This window comes from Phascolarctos cinereus, unplaced genomic scaffold, assembly GCF_003287225.1.
Source record: "Phascolarctos cinereus isolate Bilbo 61053 unplaced genomic scaffold, phaCin_HiC Scaffold_2;HRSCAF=192, whole genome shotgun sequence".
NCBI lineage: Eukaryota > Metazoa > Chordata > Mammalia > Diprotodontia > Phascolarctidae > Phascolarctos > Phascolarctos cinereus.
The window spans coordinates 315637746-315648075 of NW_027555625.1; positions in this window are offsets into that span (position 1 = coordinate 315637746).

A 10330-nucleotide genomic window follows, 5' to 3' on the forward strand; every position below is an offset into this window, starting at 1 on the left:
TCATTCATTGAGCAGTGACTAAGTACGTATTTTGTGTATGGCCCTGAGACTGAACCCAGTGATATCAATGGACTATACAGATTCAGTGGGGGAGGGGCTTACAGTCTAATGAGGGAAGGGGAAATTCACATCATAGATACCCATGATACAAATTAGACAGAGAGAAAAGTGTAAAGGAAAGATCCAGGCAGAGATACCTGGGATAATTGAAGAGGGAGAGATCACTTTTACCTCAGCCCAGGGTGAGAAGGGGGCAATGGATCAGGGTGGGGCTCTGGCTCCTGATTTAGGCCTTGAAGGAAGGGAGGAAGGTAGGGGCTTCCACTGGTAGAGATGATGGGAGGGTCTACTCCACTAGGGGACATGGCATTGAGCAGAAAGAGGATGGAGATGGAGATTAGTCCATTTTGATTAGAATGCAGAACATCTGAAGGTGAAAAGTGTGAGATAAGGCTGGAAAGGTATCTTGGTGATGAATCATGGAAGGCTTTGAATGTCAGCACCAAGAGTTATATGGTGCTATTTTATATACATAATTTCATTTCATCCTCATAAAAGTCATGTATGAGATACAATGGAAAAAAAAAACCTTGGGTTGGAAATTAGAAAACCTGGATTTGCATTCTGACTTTGGACATTAGACAATTTCCTTTTCCTTCTCTATAAAATGAGGATATTGGCCTAGATTAAATTGGAGTCCATGGATTCCTCTCCCCGATCTATGATTAGATTTCCATGGATCCATGAACTTAGATATGAAAAAAAGTGTCTTTATTTACACTGACTTTTAACTGAAATCTAGCATTTTCTTCAGTCATGAATTAAGCCCCCCCCCCATTATTATAAGAAAGAGTCTGTAGGCTTCACCAGATTGTCCATAATACACAAAAGGTTAAGAACTCTGTGCAATAAATGATTGCCAAGGACCTATGAATCTACAGATATAGGGCCTGCAGGATGCATTAGGCACGTCACAGATGAGGACCCTGAGGCTCTGTAGAGCTGTCATGACATAAAGGAGAGAACGCTGGCTGTTTTGTCTTGGAAAACTCTACTGGAGGCCAGAGAGACAATAGGGCAGCGTTTGGGAGCTTTTCTCCTCCAAGTAGAATGGACTCCTGATCTTGCTTCTAACATGCTCCTATTTTCCTTTCTCTCTAACTTTGTGTATGCCCCTGCTTGAATGGGTATAGGATATCTGATATGGAAAGGAATTAGAACATATGCTATCAGAGCTAGAGGTACTGTAGACCATAGAATATCAGAGCTGAAAGTATACTAGAGGCCATCTAGTAAAATCCTCCCACTTTATAAATGGGAAAACTGAGGCCCAGAGAGGGGAAGAGAAATTTATCTAAGAGCACATAGAATAAGTGGCAGAACTAATACCTGACTCCCAGGCCAAGGCTCTCTCCAAGTAAAAGTAATAATAACATCATCACCAACAACAACATATTACTATAGTCCTTGGAGAATTCCAAAGTGTTCTCTTTCTAATAGCGCTGTGAGGTAGGTAGTGCAGAGATTATGATTGCCACTTAACAGAAGAGAAAAATAAGGCTCAGAGATGGGTAATGACTTGCTCAAGACCACACTGAGTTAGTGTATGAGTCCATTCAAAGCCTCGTCCTCTGACTTCCAGGCTCTGGGCTCTCTTTGAATCACTGTGCTGTTGTTGCTGCTGTCTGCAAGGCCATCATATTCATGTTCTGAGCCCAGCACTCAAGTGGGCTCAGGCTAAGCCATCTGAGTGAGGGATCATGTGCTCTGGTGGGTCTGGGTTTATTTTGGCTCTGTGTTCCTGGCTGTAGGGCTTCATTCATCCAGTTGCTTCCTTGGGATTAACTCTGGTACATTTCCTCAATGCTGGCTCCAGCTTTATCAAGGCGATTTGTTCAGTGCTGGGCCAAATGCCAAGCTTTTCATAATGGTACCATTGTCCCTTCTTAGAGCCTAGCTTTCTCTGTAGAAGACACCACAGTGGGATTGCAGGGAACAATTAAAGATTAAAAGATTAAAGACAAAGATTAAACTCAGGGTTTGGGTGATGCTAATCTCCTCCCTCCAAATGTGGATGAGAGAAGCTATGGTCCTAATGAGGTCTGAATCCACTTCCCCCTCACTCCCCATTGCTTTTGCTACCATGGCTTTTGGCCCCAAACTGTGATCAAGAGACCCTGATCTTCCTCTGGTGGTTACTCCAGGACAGGCAGGGAAAGAAGGGGAACACAGCTGGGTCTGTGGGCAAGGGGCCCATGTCTGAGAGCCAGTCTTACCTATAGTGCTCAGCTCAAACACAAAGGTGTCATTTACTTTGGCCAACAATTCTTTGGGTCTGGTCATCTGACCACCTCTACTCCTAGCCCCCAGGCCCATTACACATACACACATACACACATGCCCACACAACCCTATCCCCACCCCCATTGGTATATGAAGATTCACAAACTTAACACAGAAAAAAACACACAGGCAAATGCATATCTGTACTTACATCAACATGTACATTGACATGCACACATAGGTATAACACAATACACATATAGATGCAGGTATTTGTCCTCAGGTGCACACTTTAAGAGATCCAAATGTAAGCATAAAAACACATTCATATACACATACCTATTGATGTAGACACAACCATCCATTTCTATACCTATTCACACATTTGCATATATATGCATCCATGCATTATGTGCACATCTACACGTACTCATATATCTGTACACACATATAAATGTCTTATGTGGTGGAGGAAGGGGGGAAATCCCTATACCCATGCACAGACACAGACGTATATCTTTGTACTTGGAGCCGGCAGACTAAGGAGATTTGACTCCCAGCTCCAACATTTTCTAGTTGTGTGATTATGGCCCAGTCACTTAAGGCCGTGAAGCTTCAATTTTCTTATTTATAAAATGGCTCCATTGTTTGCTGCTTATGTGTCCTTGGGCAAGTCACTAAATATTTTTGAACCTCAGTTTCCTCATCTATAAAATGAGCGTGTTGGACTAAATAGCTTCTAAGACCCTTTCTAGCTTGAAATACTAGGATCCTATGACAGTCACATCCTTTGCTCTGGCATTATGACTTTCTTAACGCTGCCTATGCTTACATTAGCTTACCCCTTCCATATAATAATGATCATAATATGCAATAGTATAATAAAAATAATATTTTCTCCCATATAATATATATTAATAATATATAGTATATACTTCCATATATGTTCCATATAATAATATGTGATATTATAGCAAAAATAACATTTTCTCCCATATAATATATGTCAACAATATATATGTCAATAAATTAATATAACATTACTATATTAACAGTAAATAATATATTATATCAAATATTATATAATATATAATTAATAGTTACATAATAATAATAGTAACAACAACAACAATGCAAGTTCAAGTGTAGCAATCTATTAAAATTCTCAGAAGTATTGCTATCTAGCCAAGCCTCTCCCATCTTGCACTGGGAAGGCAATGTTTTTGATCTCTAGTGTCAGACTACAAGCATCTCCATCAGATTTCACTTTATTTGATTTAGTCCAATATTCTAGAGTGCCAAGATATTTTTGGAGCCTGAATCTGTCATTCAGTGTGTTGCTATCTTTCCTAGCTTTGTGTCTGCAAATTTTATAAGTACGAATCTATGATTTTATCCCAGTGATTGACCAAAGTGTTAAATAGCACTTGGCTAATAACCAATCCACAGGGTCCTATAGTGGAGATCTCCTTCTAAGATGACATCGAACCATTAATGACTACTCTTTGGATAAAAAGATTTAAGCAGCTCCAAATCCATGTGATTCTATTACCATCCAGCCTGCCTCTTTCCTTTTTCCCCATAAGAATAATTTGAGATTTGTCAAATACTTTGCTAAGATCTGGGTAAGCTATATCTACCTCGTTAACTAATCAAGTAACCCTGCCAAAAAAGGAAATGAGGTTAATCTGGAATGACTTGTTCTTGATGGAACCAGGCTGGCTCATTGTTATTTCTGCTTACTTAAATTTTTTTTTTGTATCTTTTGTTTTTTTACATGTTGCCTGGATTTTTCTCTGTATCCCTCTTCTCCCCTCTCTCTCAGAGAGCTATCTCTTATAACAAAGTTTGTTTTTTTTTAGAAAAAAGGGAAAAGAGGAAGAAGAAACAGCAAAATCAATCAACACATGGAAAAAAACCTTTTGTTGTTTGCAGTGCTCCACAACTGTGAACCCCCACATCTACAAAGGCCCTGCTACCTTTTCTAGATATTCACTAATCATAATATGTTCCAGAATTTTCTCAGGCATTGAAGTCAAGCTTATTGGACTATAGGCTTCAGGCTAAATTATCTTTCCTTTTTTGAGAATCAGGACATTTGGGGTGTATGGGGTATTCAGGGAAAACTAGCAATTCTGGTGTGGGGGCTCACTTAGTCCTTTTCAGAGGTGCTCATTCACCTTTGGTGTCCACCAGACACTCAACTCACCTGTGGCTCCAAGAAGCTGTAGCCCTCAGGGTGGCCACACCCTGGTAAACCTTCTCAGCAGATGGACTGAACTAGGCTGAGAGTAACTGAGAGGGGTCAGACACCAGTGAGTTACGGGGGTGTCTACCCTAAGCATGTGAAGACTTCCCCTGGCAGAACGGGTGAATAATAGTTTATTTCAATGGCCATGAAGTAGATGAAACAGGTGTTGGGGAGCACTTAGAGCTTGGCAGTGTAATGCAGAACATTATTTTGCCATTTAGGTAGTAGGGCCCTTTAAGCCATGGAAAGCAAAAGTTGGTGCTTAATCTTGCCCCAGACCTCTTTCCTCCTAAATCTAAACAATAGTGAAATGTACTCTTGCATAGCTCAGCATAGCCCGTACCTCCAATGCAAATGGATGAGAAAGCTTGCAATATAATTGCTTTAGATAATTATGTTTATACCAGAGACCAGGACACCTGGTCTGGTTTGTTTGATCTCTGATCCGTAATAATGGGGTGCTGGGGTGCTTGTGCTTGTACTCGTGCCCCAATTTCTCCCTAGTCTCAGAAACACTGTCTCTAACAACCATTCCCCAGTCCAAGGACACTGTGCCTAGCAGTTATTCATGCATGGGCCTCAGCATGACCCTTATCTCTCTCCCTGGTACAGCTACACAGAGCTGGGCTGCTCAGGCCCCAGCCCTCAGATCATGTCTCTGGAAGCCTGCCAATTCCTCAGTAAGTTCCTGTGTTGTGAGAAAGCTTTCCTTTGTTGCAGAGCATTCTCATGTCAAGACAGAGGGAGAGGGGTGTCCTTGACCAGCCCAAGCACTCTTCCTCTTGCCAAACTTCAAAGATCCATCCCCCTCCCTGTCCTGTATACTCCCTGTACTTTCCCATCCATAGCCCCCAAAGACACCTGCATCTTTGGATTACCTCATCAGTGTTCCTCGCATTTCTTTCCCATGCTCTTTTCTATATAAACCCTAGCTCGACCCCCGATGGGGGCTGCTTGATTTGGATGTGCATAGCCCTGGCAGCTGCACGCTAATAAATCCACATCTTAAATTACGTCTGGGTTTCACTTGCTGATTTCTCGGTACACAGCAGATACCGAAGACATCAAGGTCACCCACTGCATCTTGGGTCATTAGCAGTTGTCTTGACATCTTTCTTGCCACTGGACTTTGATGACTTTGGAAGAGAGAGTCAGGCTGATGACTTTGCAAGTGTGCTTCATTTAAATCCAATTCACATGTAAGTCATCACCCCATGATGTCATTGGTCCTTTACGAAAACCAAAGACGAACAACAAAAACAGTCAGATAACAAATACATATTTTTAAAAAAGTGACTTTGTGGTTAGAGTACTGGGCCTAGAGTCAGGAAGACCCGAGTTCAAATCCTGCCCCAGATACTTATTAGCTAAATGACCTTCAGAAAGTCACTAAACCTCTGTCTGCCTCAGTGTCTTCAACCATAAAATGAGGATAATAACAGCACCTTTCTCACAGAGTTGTTATAAGGATCAAATTCGATAATATCTGACAAGTACTTAATATGGTACCTAGCACACAGTGGGGTGTGTGGGGTGTTCAGGAAGACTGGCACCTCTGGTGTGAGGGCTCGCTAAGCCCCTCTGAGGGCCACTCATCTGCCTTTGGTGTCCTTTTGATTCACCCACCTCTCAACTGTGCCTTGCAGAAGATGTAGCATGCACAGTGGCCACACCGCGGTAGACCGCCTCTGCAGATGGGCTAAACCAAGTTGAGGATAACTGACAGACTTCAAATCTGTCAGTGAGGTAGAAGAATGTCTGCCCTAAGCAGGTAAAGATTTTCTCTGAGTGGAATGGGTGGATGTGAACAATTTGTTCTAACAGCCATGAAGGCAGGTGAAGCAGGTGCTGTGGAACACTTAGAGCTTGGTCAGACATTGAAGATGCCAAGGTCATTCACTGCATTCTGGACCTTCCCCAATCATCCTGACTTCTGTCTTGCCACTGGACATTGATGGCCTTGAAGAGAGAGTGAGGCTGATGACTTTGTGCAACTCTGCCTCACTTCAGTCCAACTGATGAGCAAGTCAAGATATTACCCGTGATGTCATTGCTCCTCTTCAGAAACAAAGGACTAATGTACAATTCATCAAGACATTTACCCTTCGGAAGTCTTTAGATGCCTCTCCAATTATTTCAAGTATCATTGACAGTGGCTTAGCAATCACTTCCTCCATTTCTTTCAGTATCTGAGGTTGTAGTTTATCCAGGCCATGTGACTGGTACTCCCCAAAAGAAGCTAGATGATCTGAATATTTCCTTACTTGTTTTAGATATCAACTCCCTATTGGCCATTTTTGTTCGATCCCTTGCAGTCCCAAGATCACTCTTTTTAGCAGAGAAAATAGAAGCAAAGTATGAGTAACTCACTTCTGGACATCAGTTTCCTCATGTAAATACATGATCAAATGTCCAAGCTACTTGAAAATTTTGGGAATTAATCCAAAGATCTAAATGATCTTCACGGTCCCTTCCAGTTTAATATTTGAGAATTTGCAGACACAGTCAGGTGAATGTGTTTGGTTCATTAGCTGACCTTGACAGGATAATTATATGAAAATATACAAAATAAATACAAAGTGTTTCGAGAGAAGGTAGTTAGGGAGGAAACTAGCATTTTGGGGATCAGGAAGAGCCTCACCAAGAAGAAGAGTGCTAAGTCTTGTTCTGTTCGTGCCCAGGGGACAGAACTAGGAGCAATGAGCAGGCAGTGGTACAGGGAGATGATGGCTGTCTGTGGACTGAGCTAGTCATTTTGTGAGTGAGCTGAAGGAGCAGGAAACATGCTTCTCTGAAATGAAGGAGTCCTCAGATCATGGCAGGGCGGGAGGGGGAAGGGAGAGATGGTAACAGATCACACCCATGTGGAAAGCCATAGCCCATTGCTACAATACAGTGGCCTATCAAGTATGGCTTTTATGGGTCACAGGAGAACTAAAGGTGACCTATAGAACAGAGTAACACTTAGAACTAATTTGACAAGCACATGTTACACACTTACCGTGTGCCAGACACTGTTTTTGGTTTTGGGAATATAGACCGAATATAGTCCTTTCCTTTAAGAAGATTGCATTCCACCAGAGGCCATGTCCTACTGGCAAGACTAACTGAGTGGGGTTAATCTGGAGGAAGTGAGTTTTGAGCAAGGAGTCAAAGGAGGTAAGAAGACTACTGAATTACCAAAGGCATTGAGGAATGAATTCAACAACACAGTTAATTATGTTGTTGTTGTCGTTTAATCGTTTCAGTTGAGTCTGACTCTTTGTGACCCCATTTGGGGTTTTCTTGGCAAAGATACTGGAGTGGTTTGCCATTTCCTTCTCTAACTCATTTTGTGGATGAGGAAACTGAGGCAAACGGGGTTAAGTGACTTGCCTAGAGTCACACAGCTAATAAGTGTCTGAGGCTGGATTTGAACTCAGGTTTTCCTGACTCCAGGTCCAGCACTCTATTCACAGTGCCATTTAGACTCAGGAATAATTTCAGGGAAGAGAGACTGAGAGCTCCAGATTTTGAATTGACTCAACACTGAGTAAATTTCATACATCCATACAAACAGAGAAAGCATTGTCAGTGAAACAATTTACAACAGGCCAACAAACCAGGCAAAAGACATCTGGAAGGGATTTCAAAGGGACTGGAATTATCCTCTAACTTTCCCAGGAATATTACAGTAATTATCACTGCAGAAGCTTCTTGGAGCTGTTTGGATGCTTGCTTTATCTTAAAGGTTTTATATCAGCTGTTAGAATGAGAAGTCATTTGCACTAAGAATGCCATTTTCGTACTTAACACCTTCTGCTGAACTTCCCTCACCAAGTCAGTTATGAATGAGAGCCCTTCACAGCATTTTAAACAAGAGAGATCATGGATTTAGAATCTGGAGGGACTTTGGCGGCCACTGAGTCCAACCTCACCATTTTACAGATGAGGAAATGGGCACAGAGAGGATAAGTGACTCAGCCATGGTCACACAATAAATGCAAGATGCCGAGTTGTGTAGAAAGTTGTAGAAGCTGAGGACAGCCATCTCTCTCCTTTCCAGCACTTGAGGAAAGGCTTTAGGGGAGAAGTGGGGCTTGATAAGGTATTTATATGACAAAAGAGAAATAACTTGGGGGTGGCAAAGGAAATAGAAAATCACAAAATCTTAAGATTTGGAAGGGACCTTGGAGATCATTTGGTTAAAACTTCAAAATTTGCCCATTTTAAAATAGCCCTGACAAGGGGTCACCTAGCCTCTTCTTGAAGACTTCTGGGGATGGAGTAGCCCCAACTTCAGAGGTAGTTAATATCACCTCTGGATAGCTCTCTAATTGTTAGGAAGGTGTTCCTTGTACTGAGCAAAATCCATCTTTCTTCAACATCTACCCCATTGCTCTTAGTTCTGTTGTCTGGGGAAAGGCAGACCAAGTCTTAATTCTCATCTCCTTCTACATTAAGTTCCTTCCTTCTTTAACTACTTCATATGTAACTAACTTGTCTTTAATCTCTGTGTATTCTGTATTTCCTTATAAATGAACACATCTCCTCTTATAGAATGTAAGCTCCTTGAGAGTAGGAATTGTTTCCTTCATTGTCTTTGTCCCTAGCACTTCTTGCAGAGCCTGTACATAGCAGGTGCTTAATAAATGCTTGTTGATTGATTCCCCAAGAAAGCTCTTCAGATCCTTAAAGACAGCTATTAGGGCCTCTCTAAGTTTTCTATTTTCCAGGGTAAATAGTCTCAGATTCTTCCATTAATTATTTTAAGAGATCATTTATTTTTATTTTCAGTTTCAAACTTTTTCTCTTCCTCCACTATGCTCATTATACAAATGAAGTCTTGCATTAATTAATTCTTATGTGGTATTTTTGAGGTCTAGGGGTGCTAAGAACCCCAAAATTCAATGGCAAACGATGTGAGTCTTGCCTCTAATGAATTCAACCTAAGCCTTCTTTCAGCCAGAGACTAGGTTTATTAGAACACCTGTTGAGGTGGGTGAGATTTTAAGAATCCACACTATTTGGTAATGCTTGTATTGACAAGCAGGCCAGACTCTTAAGGAATCTGAGCACTTTAATGGAGGCAAGATGGACCTTAGGTATAGTGGTCAAGGAGTGTGCAATAGCTTGGGTGATTGGGAGATAACAAGAGAAGGACCCGGAAGGGCTGGGTACTCTAGGCAAATGCCCAACTATGACAAGATCAAAATATATTCCACATCATAGCTAGACTCAGAAATAGACAGATGGGTAACATTCCTTTTCAAAGGAGTATAATGGGGAAACTGAGCCAGGTGGATCCCATCTTAGACTGAGGCTAAAATTGTCCTCTCTGCTTTTCCTGATGCAGACCTCCCACCTGTAACACACTCTTTCTGAGTAGCTTGTGACATTTCTCTCACATGGTAGATTACTGACTATTGATTATGGATGGATTATTATGATCCACCAGAAAACTCAAAATAAAATCAGTTATGGTCCCATAAGCTTTTACCTCTAACATCAAGTTTCACTAATCACAGCTCAGGGAAAAGTTTTTCTAGGATTTACATCTCAAATTTAAATTTATCCTAGTGTAAAAGCCAATTGTTAGAGATCATTTCTACGTACTTGCAAGTTCTCAGGAAGCCAAGTTCATTGTTTAAAAGTTGCTTAACATAACTAATTCAAGAGTTTACAAATCTGAAACTTGAAATGAACCTGTTACCAATCAGGTGACTTCAATTTTGTTGGAAACATTTCTAAATTACATAGAAAATTAGCATCTCATGATTAACATGTTAAAACTACATTGTTAAAAGAATAGGCTTA